Genomic DNA, 19,029 nt, shown 5'->3' with positions numbered 1-19,029 from the left:
CAATTATAGACTGTATCAGCCAAAGTTGGCAAGTTTTATTGGGAAGAGAGTGGGTGGAAGACTCTATATAGGGATTGGGTAGATTCACTTTCATTTTTGGATTTGATAAATAAATAAATATATATATATAATTATGTACATGGCATAATTATATATATGGCAGCTATCCTGGAGTTGAAGGATTATGAGTTTCCATTTTCATTGTATTCTTGAGTAGTTTACTTCAAATTTTCTAAATGAATATATATGGTCTATGGATTTCACAGGAAATGGTAAGCTCTAGTGAAGAATAATTCTAAAAAAAAGGGGAGAAGCTTCCTTTGGTAATAATATATTCCACTTGGCATGTTGAAAAGAACTTTCTGTCTTCTGTTTGCTTGATAGCAACCCTGCTTGCCGGAATGCTGATACATGCAGAACACCTGAATTTCTAGACTTGAAACTAAGCCCAACAGTTCCCATGTTCACACATTACATTTTCTCAGAATAATGCTTTATCATAGCATTAATTTACTATTTTCCAGAATAGGGTAGCCTTCTAATGGGAGTAGTTTGTCATCTAATTAAGGTGACTGGCAGGTTGCAGACACATAGTCCATTTTAAAAAGGATTTGATTTGAATTTAAACTACCCATACTCTGCAAAAGATTTCATTAGCTCAATATTATGCAGTGCCAAGATGTTTGTACTTGTTCACAAGAAAATAGATTTATTAATTCATTAAAAAATGTATTTATTACCTGCTATGTTTCAGACACTAGCTTAAGCACAAGCAATATGGTGTTGACTTCAAACAGACGTGGTCCCTGACAGATTTTACTGTTCTCAGGGGAGCCTGCTCAGTTCTCAGGTAGCCCTCTCTCCCACTCATAGAGTTTCAATAGCATTTCTTTAGTCTCAAAATCCCCTTCAGAATCCCAATAGCTTTTCATATTTCTCATGGTTTTTTTTTTTGGCCCTATAAATTTTGTTTCAGAGCCAGATATGGCGATGTTAGCTGATTTCTATGATTTTTTTTTTAAAAACAGTGTTCTTTATAATGTGAAGAATATACATGTTCCTTGAATTATGTAAGAAAAAGCCAGTTACTCTTCTGCTGTTATTTTATGCTGGAACCGTGTGCCAGTGTGCTGAAAACACAGGCACACATACATCTGTCACTTTCAGACCGGGGTCTTATGTTGGACATTTACTCCTGTGTCGATTCTGCTGCTACTGTATCTGAAATTTCCTCCTCCTCATTCCATTTGCTTTTTCTCAATCTTCTCTCGGGTATGCCCCGTTCAGTCCACTTCAAGCAGGTTTGTCTCCCTTCTGAGGCCCTAAAGCACTTACGTTGTGCACCATATGGTCATTTGGAGCTCGCAGTGGGAAGAAACCATTGTCTATCACTGTTCTTCACAGTTGCCTTCTGTTTGGTGTGCAGCTATGCAAGCTATTTTTAATATGTTCAGCAAGAAAAGTATCTGATGTTCTTAAAAGTAGAAACAAACTTACATGAATCTATACAGTTTGGTACAGAAGTTAAATATATTTAACTTTAAATCCTTGAAATGTGAACAGTCTGTTGCTGATTAGAAAAAGATAGTCAAGAAGAAATATGCCAAGCACAGCCATCATTTTTTGCTGTTCCTTTTTGTCCCCAGTTATAGGAGTGGGTGGTTGCAAATGGTGTTTCTTCCTCTTGCAGAACTGTAGCTAAAGCATTTGTAAAAGCAAAACTTGGTATAAATGCTCAAATCAGTGCTCTAAGAAGCCTAAGTTTCAGGGGAATAGGCTTAGGTGGCCCTGTCAGTTGAGGCTGTTCCAAAGGAGGCTTTAGGCACCAGATGAGTTTTCTGTGTTTTCTCTCAGTATGGTTAAAATAACCTATTGAGAATGGTTAAGTGTTGATGATGATAAATTTAATGTGATAATGCCTCACCATACATAGTATAATAAAGACTGACTCCAATTTTGATGTTTGACTGTTAACAGTTTCTAAGCCCACCCTTCTCTTTCTCTTTGCTCAGCTCTGGACAAGCTGATAAGCAAGCCTGAGTACTCCCTCTTTTGGTCCTGTTGATTCAAACCATGGAAACTCCTGCCTATGCATAGGAACCTTCTCTTAGCCCTACCAGCTAACTGCATTAAAAACCCCAGTCCTCTTCCTTTCCTTGATGTCTGAAGCCAGTTGAAGCCATTTTCAGACTTTCTTGGGCGGCCTCTCTGCTCTGCTTAGAAAAGCTTCAATTATGTAAGTAATAAACCACTTTATACCCTCCCGGTGTGTGTAATGTCATTGATCTTGACATGAACCAAATGGAGGGGTGACGACATCTGCTTGTAGTCACAAAAGCTAGTGTTTGAACTATAAAATTTTGCCATAGATTGCATTTGTTTAAAACAGTTGACTTTAATGTGTTTCTGTTTTTTTTTTATAGTAAAAACATAGATTATTAGTTTACAATGGCTCTTATGTATCTCAACATATGAGGAGAACGAGATGCATGGGTCATAAAACTATAGTATAAAGCCATAACAGTGCTCACCTGGTAACTGATTCTGAAATTACAGTTGTGAGTCTTAAAGAAAACAGATTTATTCATCCATGTCATCTGAGACACAAACCAAAATAGGGGCTTAATGTGCCATTCTTGGAAACCTGTAAATATTATGACGGGGATGTAGAGGTCCTGCCATAGGGCTTGTTAATGGCTTTGTTAAGTTTACATATAACCTAATCCACCAAGTGACTCTTGAAGTCAGGGGATCCTGCCAATGTAATTTCCAAAAACCTAGTAATAGTAATTCTGCTCCTCTACTAGATAACTTGTTATTTATTTACCACTACGTTCTAAGCATGTTGATAAACTCTTTTCATCTATCAGCTTGTGTAGTTCTCCAAAAATCCTTACAGGTAGGTTTCAGAGCTATCACTTATGAGCAGATGACGCTTGTACCAGATATTCTCCAGTCCAGAGCTGCACAGATATGTCAGGTCTGCTTGCCTCCAGAAACTGCTTTCTGCTAACCTCCTTATGCTTCAGCCCCAGTCTCTTGTATGTACTCTACTCTTGGTGCAGCTGAAACTTAGTGGATAATTATGATTACTTTTGTATGGATCATGCTCACAGAGAATCAAAGTAGCATTGTAGAAGTAATGAATAGGTATCTGCACCCATAGCTTTTGAGTTTCCACCATGCTCTATACAATTGGTTGTCTGGAAAATGTACCCTCCTAGTGACTTTATTCATTTATTTATAAAATTACAGATTTCAATTAGGTCAAAGCCTTCTTTTCCTGGGATTCAGAGAACCCTGAAGTGATAGGACAATGTTTTTTTATATGTGCATATGTGTTTTTCTAGAGACAGTATTCATAACATATCTCTTTCTCAAAGGGCTTCATAAAAAATTATAAGAATGCTCAAATGAATGATTAAATTCTCTTGCAGTTATAAAAACATTATGACTCCTTACAGCTTGAGGATGATAGAGAGTAGAAAGGATCAGGAAATGATAAAGAAAGAATTAGAGTCCATATTTTTTTAAACAATAATATTTGGCTAACATTTTTTCTAAGCCTGGAATTTAAAATAAATTAAAAAAAAAACCAACTGTAGGACTTTCTTTTTAACATAGCCCAAATCTACATATATATATATATATATATGTAAAAGTGGGAAAAATAATAAATCTGGTTTGACCAAGATCTAAACAAAGAGAACTTAATGGTTGTTTTATTAAGTATAATCCATTTCAGTGCAAAAATGTTAAATTCCATAACCATTCCCTGCTTAAATAAATCAGTAGTGTCTTTAGTTTGGAAAATAAAAGTGGAGAATTATCTATTACACTGCATTAGCTGAACTTGAATCTTGTGTCCACTTGACTTTAGAGTTTATATATCCAATTATTAAGAAGTCATTTCCTTTTCTCTTTCAAATAAATAACTGAAAAGGCTGAACTTTCTGATCATGTGGAGCTATGGAATTTCAGGGGAAACAAAGAGCTTATTATCATTCAATTCCTCATATTTAAAAATAATGACATCCTGGGGGTAATGACAGAGTGCATGTATCCTGATCATATAAATGAAATGACCACTGGAGTGAGTACAACAGGGAAGATGCTATTTAATATCCTTGATTGCTTTCCACAGGTGCAGAAAGTTTCAATGAGAAAGCATCAGCTTCTTGCTAGAAGTTTTTCCACAGTCAAAAGTTTATGGGGAAAAAATCTTAAGGATCATAGATAGCACATACTGTCATTGTCTGGATTTATTAATTGTGCATGTCATCTGTCCATGAAATACACTTATTGCCATTAGACTGTAGTCATATTTGTAAGAAAAGAAAGTTTGTCAAAAGGATTATGATCTTTATTCCAATTGATTTAAATAAATTTAACCAAATTTTCTTCTCTTGTGTTGTTGGAAGAGGGTGTATGCTATGACCAGTGTGTTCCCTTGGCAAAACTCTATTAGCCTTTGCCCTGCTTCATTCCATACTCCAAGGCCAAACTTGCCTGTTACTCCAGGTGTTTCTTGACTTCCTACTTTTGTATTCCAGTCCCCTATAATGAAAAGTACACCTTTTTGGGGTGTTAGTTCTGGAAGGCCTTGTAGGTCTTCATAGAACCGTTCAACTTTAGCTTCTTCAGTGTTACTGGTTGGGGCATAGACTTGGATTACTGTGATACTGAATGGTTTGCCTTGGAAATGAACAGAGATCATTCTGCCATTTTTGAGATTGCATCCAAGTACTGCATTTCAGACTCTTGTTGACCATGATGGCTACTCCATTTCTTCTAAGGGATTCCTGCCCACAGTAGTAGATATAATGATCATCTGAGTTAAATTCACCCATTCCAGTCCATCCTAAAGGAAATCAGTTCTGAATATTCATTGGAAGGACTGATGTTGAAGCTGAAACTCCAATATTTGGCCACCTGATGCAAAGAGCTGACTCATTGGAAAAGACCCTGATGCCGGGAAAGATTGAAGGCGGGAGGAGAAGGGGACGACAGAGGATGAGATGGCTGTATGGCATCACCAAGTCAATGGACATGAGTTTGAGTAAACTCCGGTGTTGGTGATGGACAGGGAGGCCTGTCGTGCTGCAGTCCATGGGGTTGCAAAGAGTCGGACATGACGGAGTGACTAAACTCGACTGAATTGAACCAAATTTTCAAAAAAGTAATGAGTGTTCATTTCTGTGGTCGTCACCCATTCACTTTAAAATTTGTTGTAATTTGGCTCTTACATCTCAAGCACCCAGTCTTTATTCCCTCCTTCATTCTTTCCAACTATTTTTCGTAGTTGTTCATCAACAAATCTTGTCATCAATTTTAATAGCTATTTCTGAGTGATTGACCTCTGTATGTATTCAGAAGACATTACTGATCTCTAGCTCTTTTTAAATAGCTATCTTCTATTACTTTTTGTGATTATTTTTACTCCTCTGGTTCTTCTCCACCCTCCTCATTTCTTTTTCTTCCGCTATCTAAAAATATATTTTTCACTAAGATATTTTCAGTCCTTTCATTCTCTCTAAACTTCTTTCTTGAGTGATCTCATTTTAAGGGTAAATTCCAAGTGAAACACAATCAATGAGCTCCTATATATTTACTCAAGTCATAAAATATTATAATTTAAATGAACTATGGTGGTTATTGAATAAGCGGATTTAAGGTTGTAGTAACTTGTCCAAAATGCACGAGTAAAAGGGGGAAATGAGACTCAGATGTTCTGCTTCTAAATGTGATCACTGTTTCATTACACCAGGACCCAGAGGTCACAGCTCAGAGAGGTAGAGATGGAGCCAAACACAATCATAGGTAAGGCTGCTCACTACACTTTAATTGTTTTAGATCAGATACAAAAGAGATTGCTTTAGGTGACAGTTTGTTGAGATGATGATTCATCTCCTGTAATTAATGCTCCATGTCTCTGGTTGGTTTTTTTCCCTTCTATATTGGCATTTGCTATGGCCCCTTTTCTCTTGGTTTCTTGAAATACTCTACAGGTCTTCCAAAACGTTTCCTTTCCTTTCTTTCTTTCTTTCTTTTTTTTTTTAAATTAAGCTTGTTTAAGATTCTAAGTTACTTGCAGCAAAGGAAACTTATGCAAGATATACTTGAGTATTTCAAATTTAGTAGAATATATAGCCTCTCCTCACTGGTGTAACTTTTACTGAACCAGGTTCATTTTGCCCAACATACAGAAAGCCAAAACTCTGAGACACTGAAATTGTCAGCAAAGAGAGGGTTTATTCACAAGGTGGCCAAATGAGGAGATGGTAAATTTCAGATCTGTCTCCCTGAAGGCAAGGGGCTGGAGGCATTTATGGGATAAAGAATAAAGAAGCAGGGTGATCTGAGGAGTGGGGAGCATGTGGAAAGATGGTTGGACAAGTGTTCTGTGCAGGGGTAACTCAGTTACAGGCCTCTGCACATTCAAAGATGGAGGCGCTTAGCACAATCTGAGGGTGGAGTTTTCAGCTGTCTGCTGACCAAGTGGACATCCACACATGCCTGGTTGGAGGCTCGGGGGTCTTGTCTAATCTTAACTGGCTCATCTGGAATTGGATACAGCTCACTCTAAATTCTCGGAAAACAATTTAGACAAACATCTTTTTAAGTAAGCTATGTGCCACTCAAAGGACATTCAAATCTTTTGCAGCAGCAATTAAAACAACTTTGATCAGTGAAGGCATGTTACAAGTGAAATGCATTTTACTAATGATTATGCTAGGTTTCATAACTTAAATTCCTTTGAATGGGACTACTAAAATAAGTATTATACAATCCATTACCTATCTACTAGGGGGCTTCACAGGTTTCCATTTGTAGTTGTTGTTATGTTACCCAGGATTCTTTTTCCATAATAGTCATATTCTCACTTTCTTTATTAAAAAGTCACTTTGTCAGTGAAGCTGATACCATCTTTTCTAAAATTTCGATGCCCACCCTTCATATCCTTTTTTCTGTGTTTTCTTTCTTTACAGAGTACATACTGCTATCTAACATATATCAGATTTCCCCTTTAGACTGTAAGCTCCCTGGGGGGAGGGTTACAGTCAATTTTCCTCACTCTTCTACCATCAGCACTTGGAGAAGTGCTGGATCCTGGCAGGTGCTTGTAACAGGCATCACTGTGTTCCACGCAGAAACCTTGTTCACTTCAGTAGGATCAAATGAAGAAATGATGCTTCTCAAACAGGATGAAAGAAACTCAATTTCTTCATCAAAAACATAAATAAGATGTCACTGTTGGAAGAGAGGACATCTACATAATATGAAATACTGAAATCCTATCTTCCACATCAAAAGTCACTCTCTTTACTGGCAGTTTCTGCTCTTGAGATCCTGATTAGCAATTCTATCCTTACTTTTGGTTGTCATTTCAAAACACTGAATACCTGAGATTGTGTATGTTTTTTGTTAGGAAACAAATGCTTCTGTCAGTGCTGCCAAATTCCAGGATAAAATCAAGGAAACAATGTTTTTCTATTCCTTTTCATGTTTTCTTTTCTTAAAAAAAAAGTACAAGTAGCAAAGGAAGTGTGGGTTGTTATCAGAATTTGTTATCCAGGCATAAAGAGATTCAGATGTCAGGAAGCTGGCATGAATCCTCTCCATTCTTGCTGTTGAACTGGGTTGGAGGACAAGGTCAGCTGGCAACTTTACTTCCTTTTTCTTGTGAATTTTCTGATGCCTCTTCAGAGAAAATTTTAAAAAATGACTCTCTTCACTGCAGTATATTGCAGTGTATAAAGTAAAAATTTTCAAAAGAAAAAAGACCATTAAGATGGAATCAATTCACCTAATATTACACCAGAGGTTGTAAAAGTAGATTTTGATCTCAGAAAAGACAGAAAGTTTCAGGGTGTTTGTATGATTCTGAACCACATACCTTCTTTTCCTTGCTTAGTGTAGCAAAAAAGAGCATAAACTTTGATAATAGACAGACTGAGATTTCAGTCTCAACCTCAGAATGAAATAGTTTTGTTACCAGGGACAAATTATTTTACTTGTTTAAATCTTAGTTTCCTACCTTGGAATTTTGCTTAGCAGATCTAGTAGGACTGTTGTGAATATTAAATGAGATCATTTATATGATTTATATGATATAAAGTAGGCAAATAGATACATAAAATTATTTCCTTCTTCTAATACACATAGGGACACACATCCATTCTTCTTATAACATTAATGTATTGGGATGGCCAAAAAATTCTTTTAGGTTTCTCATCTTATGGAAAAACATGAATGGATTTTTTTGGCCAACCCAATGTTTCATTCCATTACTAATTTAAAGAAAATGGTGTCAGAGAATTTAATTTTTGACTATATTCTACTCTTGTCCTACTTATTTGGCATAAATATTCTGGCAACTTGCTGACAAATAGCAAAAAACAACTCAGACATTTTAAAAAGGGGTAAGTAAAGTTGTAGGAACTGTGATCAGAAAACTGGATCAGAATTCCTAGGGGAATACATGTAAATCCATGGCTGATACATGTAAATCCATGGCTGATTCATGTCAATGTATGACAAAAACCACTACAATATTGTAAAGTAATTAGCCTCCAACTAATAAAAATAAATGAAAAAAAAAAACAAAACAGGAAAGGCATTCTGAGGAAAAAAAAAAAAGAATTCCTAGGTTTATTTTTGGTGGCTAAATGTTGAGGTTTTATGGTGAATTTCTATAACATTGGTGCTTTTCCAAGACATTACTGTCTCAGCAAATCAAATTTAATGTGCTTGAAAGTATTATCCTTAAGATTACTACTGTATTTTTTAGAGTAAATTACTTAGTTACCATTTTTTATTTTGGGTGAAAATTTATTTTCATCTTTTATAATAAATTTCATTTATTATAGTTTTCCTTAGCAAAATAATTTAAACTGCCTGAAAATCTGTTCTCGCTCTCTGTTCTCTTAGTTCTCAACAAATGAGAAAATAATTCTGTAAGCCTAAATCATCTGAACATAAGTCTTACATAGCCCTTTATGGGATTTCTAATTAAAACAGATGACAGAGGCTAAATTAGAAATAGATCTTTTGCTTAATGCATTCATTATTTTACATATTAATATAATTGTTAAATAAATATTTGACAAATATAAAAATATAATACCTCTTCTTTGGTCATGTTGCATGACTCCAAATTTGATTACAAATACACTGCATTAAAACTGAACAAGTACCGTGGTGAAGAATGTTTTATTATTGTTCTGAAGGGCTTCCTTGACCCTTCTAGAAAGAACTAAGTCATAGGTGTTAATTAGTATCCTTGTCAAGCTGTCAAGCAGTTACCAAAATAGGAATAAAAAGATTACTGAGGCAGAGAGAAAGTAGAATCTTTAAATGTATATTAGCTAGAAAATGAAGACTCAAAAGAGCTTGTTTCAAACAGCAATTTGTAGCTTTATTCTCTTTAACCTAAAAGTGGTCTTAAAGATCTTCTAGTTCAACACCAACACATCCCTCATTCCCCCTCTGCAGGAGTGCAGTGGTCCCCTTAGGATCTCCTATTCTAGCTCCCTCTACTCATCCCCCAGCTGCTGGCTGCTTTCCTGCAATTTTTGGAGGACTGCAATGGAACTTTTCACAGATAGAGGTTGCTGGAAGTACAGAGAGATCTTGGAACATTCTCTACACCCCCAGTCCCCATGGATTATGATTGGTACAGGAGTACAAAAGCCCAGCTTCTTTGCAGAAATGTGTGATCACTGTGATCACCTTTGAGATATAATTTACTCTCCAGAGCTGCTCATGGTTTCAGGCTATCTAGGAATTTCTCTGAAAACTGTGCGTGGTTTGTCTCTCTTCCCTGGTTCCACTGTCCTCACAGTCTTTCTGATTATTCCTGCAAGCACGCATTACATTCTTCACTGGAATCCTCGTTTTAGGTTAGCTTACAGAAGAACTCACCCTATGTCACTTTCTATAACGTTTTATGAGGAACTATATTAGATCTAAGCAGGTTAAGTGCCTAGATATAATCATGAAACTTGTAAAATGAGAGTGGTCAGAGGGTGCATATACTCCGTGTTTAAAAGGCAGCAAAATCCTTAGAGCAGTGATTTTGGTTGTGAATGTCCATTAGAATCACATAGGGAGTTAAAAAAAAAAAAAAAAAAACTCATGCAAAAACCATATTCTACACATACTAAATAAGAACCTCTAGAAGTAAAGGTATAGCAGTGGCATTTTAAGTGCCCTGGGTGATTCTAGTGTGCAGCAAATACTGAAAACCACTGCCAGAGAGTTAAAACACATGGTAACATATTTAATAGACGTAGTGAAATTAGACATAGGGTTGGGTAAGGTGAAAAGCAAGGGAAATTTGAATTTGGCAGTGTTAGAATATTCTGTTTATTCTTTCTGATTTGATAGGGAACGAGGAACAGATAAATTTTTTAAAGCAAAGTTTACAGTTTCGCATTGCATGGATAAATGAACAGAGCAGACAAGACTACTCTTACAAAACCTTTATTGTTTGATATTGAACATGTAGAGACAGTCTATGCTTCCACCATATACCCTTCCCCTCCCTCACCCACTGTATTTTGAAATACATAGCCCTCTCTGCTGACCTTTTATTTTCTTATTTTTGGCAGAATACGGATGCTGGAAGTGTTTCTTTTTGTTTATTCTCTGCTCTAAAAACATTAGGCCACTGACACTTGTCCTGTAGCCAGCAGAAACCATAGGAATATGGGAATGCCCTAAAAATCATGAGGATATGGTGCAGCATCACTCCAGGGTATCATTGTCTTTTGGGAGCTCATAGCCAGTAAATTTGATTGTTTTAAGAGACCGAGTATCTAGATTTTATGAAAATCCACATATATTTAAATATTGAGATGTGTGATTTTATATATATATATATATATATATATATATATACACATATATATATATTTAAATTTAAGAAACTGTGATGACTGACATGGTTATCGGAAGCTCTGAGATACACTTGTGTAGTGAGTTTCCCTGCAGGTTGCCAGGTTTCACCTCTGAGTTAAGGTGTATTTGTGTGCGTATGCATGCTCCATTGCTTCAGCCCTGTGCAATACTTTGTTACTCCTTGAACTGACTGTAGCCCGCCAGGCTCCTTGGCCATGGGATTCTCCAGTCAAGAATACTGGAGTGGGTTGCCATTCCCTCCTCCAGGGGATCTTCCCAACCCAAGTATTGAGCCTGCGTCTCCTGTATAGCAGGCAGATTCTTTACCCACTGAGCCACCTGGGAAGCCCTAAGGTATATTTATAAATTTATACAATTTTTGAAAACTATTAATTTAATTCAAAATTTTATTTCACATTACTTTATCACCTTTCAGTGATCTGTAAATTTTTCTAGCTTCGTATAAGTCAGTCTTGCTCCCCTGTACACTATACATTTATTTATGTATGCTTATGGACACATCGCAAGGAGATCCAACCAGTCCATCCTAAAGGAGATCAGTCCTGGGTGTTCATTGGAAGGACTGATGTTGAAGCTGAAACTCCAATACTTTGGCCACCTGATGTGAAGAGTTGACTAATGGGAAAATACCCTAATGCTGGGAAGGGTTGGGGGCAGGAAGAGAAGGGGATGACAGAGGATGAGATGGCTGGATGGCATCACAGACTCGATGGACATGAGTTTGAGTAAACTCCGGGAGTTGGTGATGGACAGGGAGGCCTGACATGCTGCGATTCATGGGGTCGCAAAGAGTCGGACACGACTGAGCGACTGAACTGACTGACTGACTGATGGACACATCATATAATATATGCACATAGAAGTAAGCATGCACATATATCATTACTTTACATACAGTCAAAGATTAAAATTTCCACTACAGTCTTCTGGATGGAAATATTCTAATAATGCTTAAGTAGTCTCTATGTAGGACCAAACTAAAAGACCTTTCGGTGAAAGTTTTATATTGCAGCCATATTTCTTATGTACTTTTTCCTTCCTATTTCACAAAGCTTCTTGCTAATCAGTAATCTGTAGCTGTTCAATATATATATTTGCAGAAGTGCTGTGTTTATGTGAGTTGGAGGTAAGAACATAGAAGAGAAAGGAAAATAAGCATCTAAAAATATAAACAACTATAGTCCCTATATATCAAAATGTAAACCAGGGAGAGAGGTTTGCATCTCTGAAACAACTTATTAAAGGACAGAATTTATGAAAAAAATGAAGAAAAAAGAAAAATGCTTTCTTGATTTTAAATGCAATTAGGTCCCAGAGGAGAGGTACATAGGAAGGATCTTTGTGGCTATAGAAGAAAATGAGGCAATAGCTTCTTACATCTGCTTATTTATCATTGCAATTAAATATCACAATATTGGAAAATTGAGATCCGTGTAGAAGCAAGATACAGGTGACAAATATTTTTTGTAAGTCTGTCACATGAATAAATGGCTTATTTTTCAAGGAAAAGCTTAATGTTTGTAAAGAAAAAGAATAAGAAAGAGAACGGAAGGGAGGAAAGGCTGGTTAAAGAGCAGCTCTTGTTCAGTTAACAGTCAGGGATGGAACAACAAATAGGAGAGCCTGAACAGTCTTTCGTGACCATTAATAGATGTCTGAGTGGGATTGGGGTGCAGAGAGAAGTACAGCAGGAAGTGCACATCGTTACATTAGGTGTGTTTACAGATGCCAAGAAGGGATGCTTGTAGAGATGCTTGTAAAATAGGTGTGATAGCATTTTGAATTCACACCAAATATTAAATAATAATCTAATATATGAGAGGACATAAAGCTGTAAAATATATTAACAATAGATTAACTTTCTCATGTGTAGAGTATTATATATATATATATATATGTATAAAACAGTTTGCTTTCATTTTTTTAATGAGGAAGAGTAATACTTGATCACTTTTTTTTTTTTTTTTTTTTGGTTTTGGTTCATATGAAAACATATTAACTGCAAAAGACCTTCATTGCTATTGCCATCTTCTTTTCCATGTTTTTGTTTTACTTGTTCTTCTCATCCTCATTCTCTTTCTCCTATTTTTCTTTCTTCATCATTTCATTTTCACAGTAAGTGAGATACTGTGTGGTCTACTTCCAACATTAAAAAGAGTGTGCATTTGTTTGGAATATCATCTGTAAAAAAACAATATTTTACATAAAATACCTACTTCTGTGTGCATTAAAAATGTGTAATAGGTAGGCAATGGAATGTTCATCATAAAAAAGGAGGAAATTTTGCCATTTGTGACAACATGGATGAAACTGTATTATGTTAAGTGAAATAAGTCAGGCAAGATAAATATTGCATGGTGTTACTTACATGTAGACTTTCAAAAACATGTAAACAGAGAGTAGATCAGTGGATTCCAGAGACTGAGGATTGGGAAAGTGAATTGCTGATCAAGGTTATAAGATGAATAAGTTATAAGATGAATGAGTTCTGAGGATCCATCATACAGCATGGTGACTATAATTAACAACATTAGATTGCATACCAGAAAGTTGCTAAGAGAATAGATCTTAATATACCCCCCACATAAAGGTAATTATGTGCAGTGATGGAAGTGTTAGCTAACCTTACTATTGTGGTAATAATTTCACAATATATTTGTGTACCAAATGATCACATTGTATACCTTAAATTTACACAATGTTATATGTAAATTATATCAATTATATATCAGTAAAGCTGGAAGAAAAAAAGAAAAAATTGTGTCTCTTAATGATACTCATAATTTACAGTAGAAAATAAGAGTAAGATATAGCAGACTAATTCAAACAGATAAGCAGAATAAGGAAGAAATGATAGCAAGAGGCTTCCTACTGTGAGCAAAAGGAAAACCACACAAAGAAGATGAAAAAACATGCATATGATTAATAGATCAAGTGAAGAATTAATTAGAGTGGCAAAAACCTATTAACACCTATAAAAACAAAATGATTTTAGGAGATAAAATGATGCTAAATATCATATCATATAAGATTCAGGATTTGGCTTATTTGATAAAATTAATTATACTGAATATGTTGATAAATATACAAATATACATGTATCATTTAGGTAAATATTCATGGATAAACAATTCCTATACATTAATAAAATAAAAACACACTTTGTTGTTGTTCAGTCACTACTACTAAACATAAAGATTACATTTTAAAATTATGGATACCATATCCACTACCTTTAACCAGTAGGAAGAATAATTGTGATCATGTATTTTAGACAACTCTTTATGGGTTGCTTTATTCTTCATAATAATGGCTGTATTTTCATGGTGTTACACTAGGATGGTACATTCTGTCTATTTATCCAACCTCACCTGTGGGGAGTAAGGGGTAATGGATAATATCTGCCCTGCTGGGAGTTCCCTCAGTTTTGGTTAAACATTGTGGAAATGCAGCTAGTTTCCCCCTTGAGTCTCCTTGAGAAAAGCAGAATATTTTCTTCCTTTTGGGGAATAAGTACAGTAATACTAGGTTGCTTTTAAATTTTAATAATCATTTGGAGCATTGCTTAATATGGAAGGAGAAGAAAAAGGTACAGCATTCTCATGCATGTACCTCAGGCTTACAGTTTTATCTATTTTTTAATAAATTAATTTACTCACTTATTACTTATGTTATATCTACTCTGGAATAAATAAGAAATGTTCTATCAGTTAGAACATAAATTAATTAAAAATTCAAATTATTTTAATGGAATCATTATTGGTAGAACACAGACATAAGTAGGAGATTTCAATATTTCATTTTCAATTAAGGATAGATTAACCAGACAGAAAATCAACAGAGAAACAACTTGGGGACTGGAAGTGAAGTGAAGTGAAGTCGCTCAGTCGTGTCCGACTCTTTGCGAGCCCATGGACTAATGTAGCCCACCAAGCTCCTCCATCCATGGGATTCTCCAGGCAAGAATACTGGAGTGGCTTGCCATCTCCTTCCCTAGGGGATCTTCCCGACCTAGGGATCGAACCGCGATCTCCCGCATTGCAGGCAGAGGATTTAACCTCTGAGCCACCAAGGAAGCCTTAGGGACTGGAACAACACTACAACCACAAAATTCCTAACAGACAAACACAAAACAATCTACACAAAAAGAGCAGAACTAACATTCTTCTCAAGCTTTAAATGGAGCATTCTTCAGGATAGATTATATGTTAGGTCACAAAATTTATCTTAACACATTTAAAAAGGCTGTATACCATGTTGTCTTTTCTGAAACCAGTGGAATAAAACCAAAAATTAATAACAAAATAGAACTGGAAAGTTGATAAACATATGAAAATTAAACATACACTTTTTTTTTAAATTAAACATACACTTTGGAAAAATCAATGTGTAAAAGAAATCTCAAGGGACATTTAAGAATATTGAAAATGAATGAAAATGAAAACACAGCAAATCAAAGCATGGGATACAACAGAAGAAGTACTAAGAGGAAGTTTATAGTGGTAAGTACATCTAAAAAGAAGAGAGATCTTAAATAAACAACTGAATTCTACACCTTAGGCAGCTAGAAAATGAAGAGCAAACTAAGGCTAAAGTTAGCAGAAGGAATGAAATAATAAAGATTAGAGGAGATAAAGTAATAAGAAAACAGATAAACAATAGAAAAATGAACAAAGCTGAGTTGTTTCCCTGAAAAAATGTCAAAACTGGCAAATCATTAAACTAAAAAAAATCTGTTTTACTACTGGCATGGGATGGTTAGATAGCATCACCGACTCAATGGATGTGAATTTGAGCAAACTGGGAGATAGTGAAGGACAGGGAAGCCTGGCATGCTGCAGTCCTTGGGGTCTCAAAGAATCCGATATGATTTAGCAGCTGAACAACAACTGGCATAAGACAAATACATAGACGGATGGAACAACGTGGAGAAACCAGAAATAGATTCTCACATTTATGGTTGAATGATCTTTGGCAAAATTGCTGATGCTAGATAGTGGAGAAAAAGCAGTCTCTTCAACAAAATTAGTGATGAGAAAACTGGATATCTACATGTAAAAAATAAAATTGAGCCCTTGCCTTATACCACATACAAAAATTAACTTACAATTGATTAAAGACTTAAATAAGACCTGAACTCCTAGAAGAAAATAGGGAAAAAGCTTCATGACACTAAAATTGGCAATGATTTCTTGGATATGACACCAAAAACACAGACTACAAAAGCAAAAACAGACAAATGGAACTACATCAAACTTAAAAACGGTAAAAACACAACCTTTGGAATGGAAGAAAATTTTTACAAACCATATATCTGACGAGGAGTCATATGTGGACTATATAAAGAACTCCTACAACTCAAAACCAAAAAAAAAAAAAAAAATATTCCTTTAAAAATAGGCAAAGGACTTGAAGAAGGACTCCAAAGAAGAAGCACAAATGTCCAACAGATGTATATAAATATGTTCAGTATCACCGATCATTAGGGAAATTAAAGTAAAAACTGTAGTTAGATTTTATGTCACATCAATTAGGATGACTGTTATTAAAAGACAGACAACAACATGTGTTTGTGAGGATGTGGAGAAATTATAACAATTATGCAATGTTTGTGGGAATGTAAAATAGTGTAGCCATTATGGAAAGCAGTATGGAGTTTCTTCAAAAATTACAAATAAAACTATCATATGACCCAGAAATCCCACTTCTGGGTAATTATCAAGAAAATCAAGATCTTGAAGAGATATTAGCATCCATTGCAACATTATTCACAGTAGCCAAGATGTGGAAACAAATATTCATGGATAGATGAATGGATGAAGAAAAGATAGTATATACAATGGAATGGAATATTTGGTCTAAAGAATATAGGAAATTCTGCCACATATGACAACATGAATAAACTTTGAAGATATTATGCTAAGTGAAATAAGCCAGTCACAGAAAGGGCAAGTACTAGATGAATATTTAAACTTCCACTTATATGAGGTATCTTGAATACGCAAACTCTTGGAAATAGAAAGTAAAATGGTGGTTGCCAGGGGCTTGGAGGAAGGAAAAAAGTAAGACTATTGTTCAATGGATATAGTGTTTCATTTTTACAGGATGAAAAAGTTGTTGTCTATACAACAATGTACATATAGTTTACATTTTGGAATGGTTAAGATGGTTAAGGTGATATGTTTTATGTTATGTGGTTTTTAATCACAACAAAAATGTTAAGTGTTATCAAATGAGGAGCGCACACACACACACCCCTCAAAGAAAATAAAAATCAAATGAGAAAATAATGAAATGAATAAAGCATTTAACACAAAATATATGTAGTAAGATAAAATTAAGAGTATTTGTTAAATTTCAAGATGGGATAAACATACTCTTTAAAAGAATAATTCTCCGGATCAAAATCAATATCCAATTACCAGAAAAAAGAAGTACATCTACAAATGCTAAAGCCATTAAAAATAAAAAGAACTCAGGATGCTCACAATCACCATCTATATTGAACATTTAGGATGGTCCAGCAAATTTAATAGGTCAAGTAAAAATTATTTTTATACATATTGGCTAAGAGAAGACAAAACTAATTCTATTGACAACATGTAAAGTCCTTTAGCTGCTTGTGCTGTGTTGTGCTATATACTTAGTCGCTCAGCGATGTCCACCCTTTACCATCCTATGGACTGCAGCCCGCCAGGCTTCTCTGTCCCTGGGGATTCTCTAGGCAAGACTACTGGAATGGGTTGCCAGGCTCTCCTTCAGGGAATCTTCCCAATCCAGGGATCAAACCCAGGTCTCCCGCATTGCAGGCAGATTCTTTACCATCTGAGCCACCAGGGAAGTCCAGTTAGCTGCCTACCCAAAGGCCATTTCTATCATTCTTTCTTACTAAAAAACTGCAATCTTATTTGGTATGCTCCCATTTCCTTGTTACTTATGATTATGGATTGTATTAATAAAGTTTTTGAATATATTAATGATTCATAATGTAATATATATCCCAGAGGATTTGTTTTAGAAGCCTCTATAGCCAAATGCAGGTCAGGAAGCAACAGTTAGAACTGGACATGGAACAACAGACTGGTTCCAAATTGGGAAAGGAGTACCTCAAGGCTGTATATTGTCACTGTGCTTATTTGACTTATATGCAGAGTACATCACGAGAAACACTGGGCTGGATGAAGCACAAGCTGGAATCAAGATTGCTGGGAGAAATATCAATAACCTGAGATATGAAGATGACACTGCCCTTATGGCAGAAAGTGAAGAAGAACTGAAGAGCGTCTTGAAGAAAGTGAAAGAGGAGAGTGAAAAAGTTGGCTTAAAGCTCAGCATTCAGAAAACTAAGATCATGGCATCTGGTCCCATCAATTCATGGAAAATAGATGGGGAAACAGTGGAAACAATGACAGACTTTATTTTTGGGGGCTCCAAAATCACTGCAGATGGTGATTGCAGCCATGAAATTAAAAGACACTTGCTCCTTGGAAGGAAAGTTATGACCAACCTAGATAGCATATTAAAAATCAGAGACATTACTTTGCCAACAAAGGTCTGTCTAGTCAAGGCTATGGTTTTTCCAGTGGTCATGTATGGATGTGAGAGTTGAACTATAAAGAAAGCTGAGCACCAAAGAACTGATGCTTTTGAACTGTGGCGTTGGAGAAGACTCTTGAGAGTCCCTTGGACTGCAAGGAGATCCAACCAGTCCATCCTAAAGGAAACCAGTCCTGAATATTCATTGGAAGGACTGATGTTGAAGCTGAAACTCCAATGCTTTAGTCACCTGATGTGAAGAACTGACTCATTGGAAAAGACCCTGATGCTGGGAAAGACTGAGGGTGGGAAGAGAAGGGGACGGTGAAGGATGAGATTGTTGGATGGCATCACCAACTCGATGGACATGAGTATGGGTAAACTCCAGGAGTTGGTGATGGACAGGGAGGCCTGGCGTGGTGCGGTTCATGGGGTCGCAAAGAGTTGGACATGACTGTGACTGAACTGAACTGAACTAAACTAATAGCCAAATAAAGCTATATCACTCCAAGTTCCTTTAAGATGGAATTTCCCAAACTATGCTTCATTAAGAGCTAATGTTTTGTTAGA

The sequence above is a fragment of the Dama dama genome, chromosome 17 (genome assembly GCF_033118175.1).
Source record: "Dama dama isolate Ldn47 chromosome 17, ASM3311817v1, whole genome shotgun sequence".
NCBI classification, from domain to species: domain Eukaryota; kingdom Metazoa; phylum Chordata; class Mammalia; order Artiodactyla; family Cervidae; genus Dama; species Dama dama.
This window is presented reverse-complemented; position numbering follows the sequence as displayed.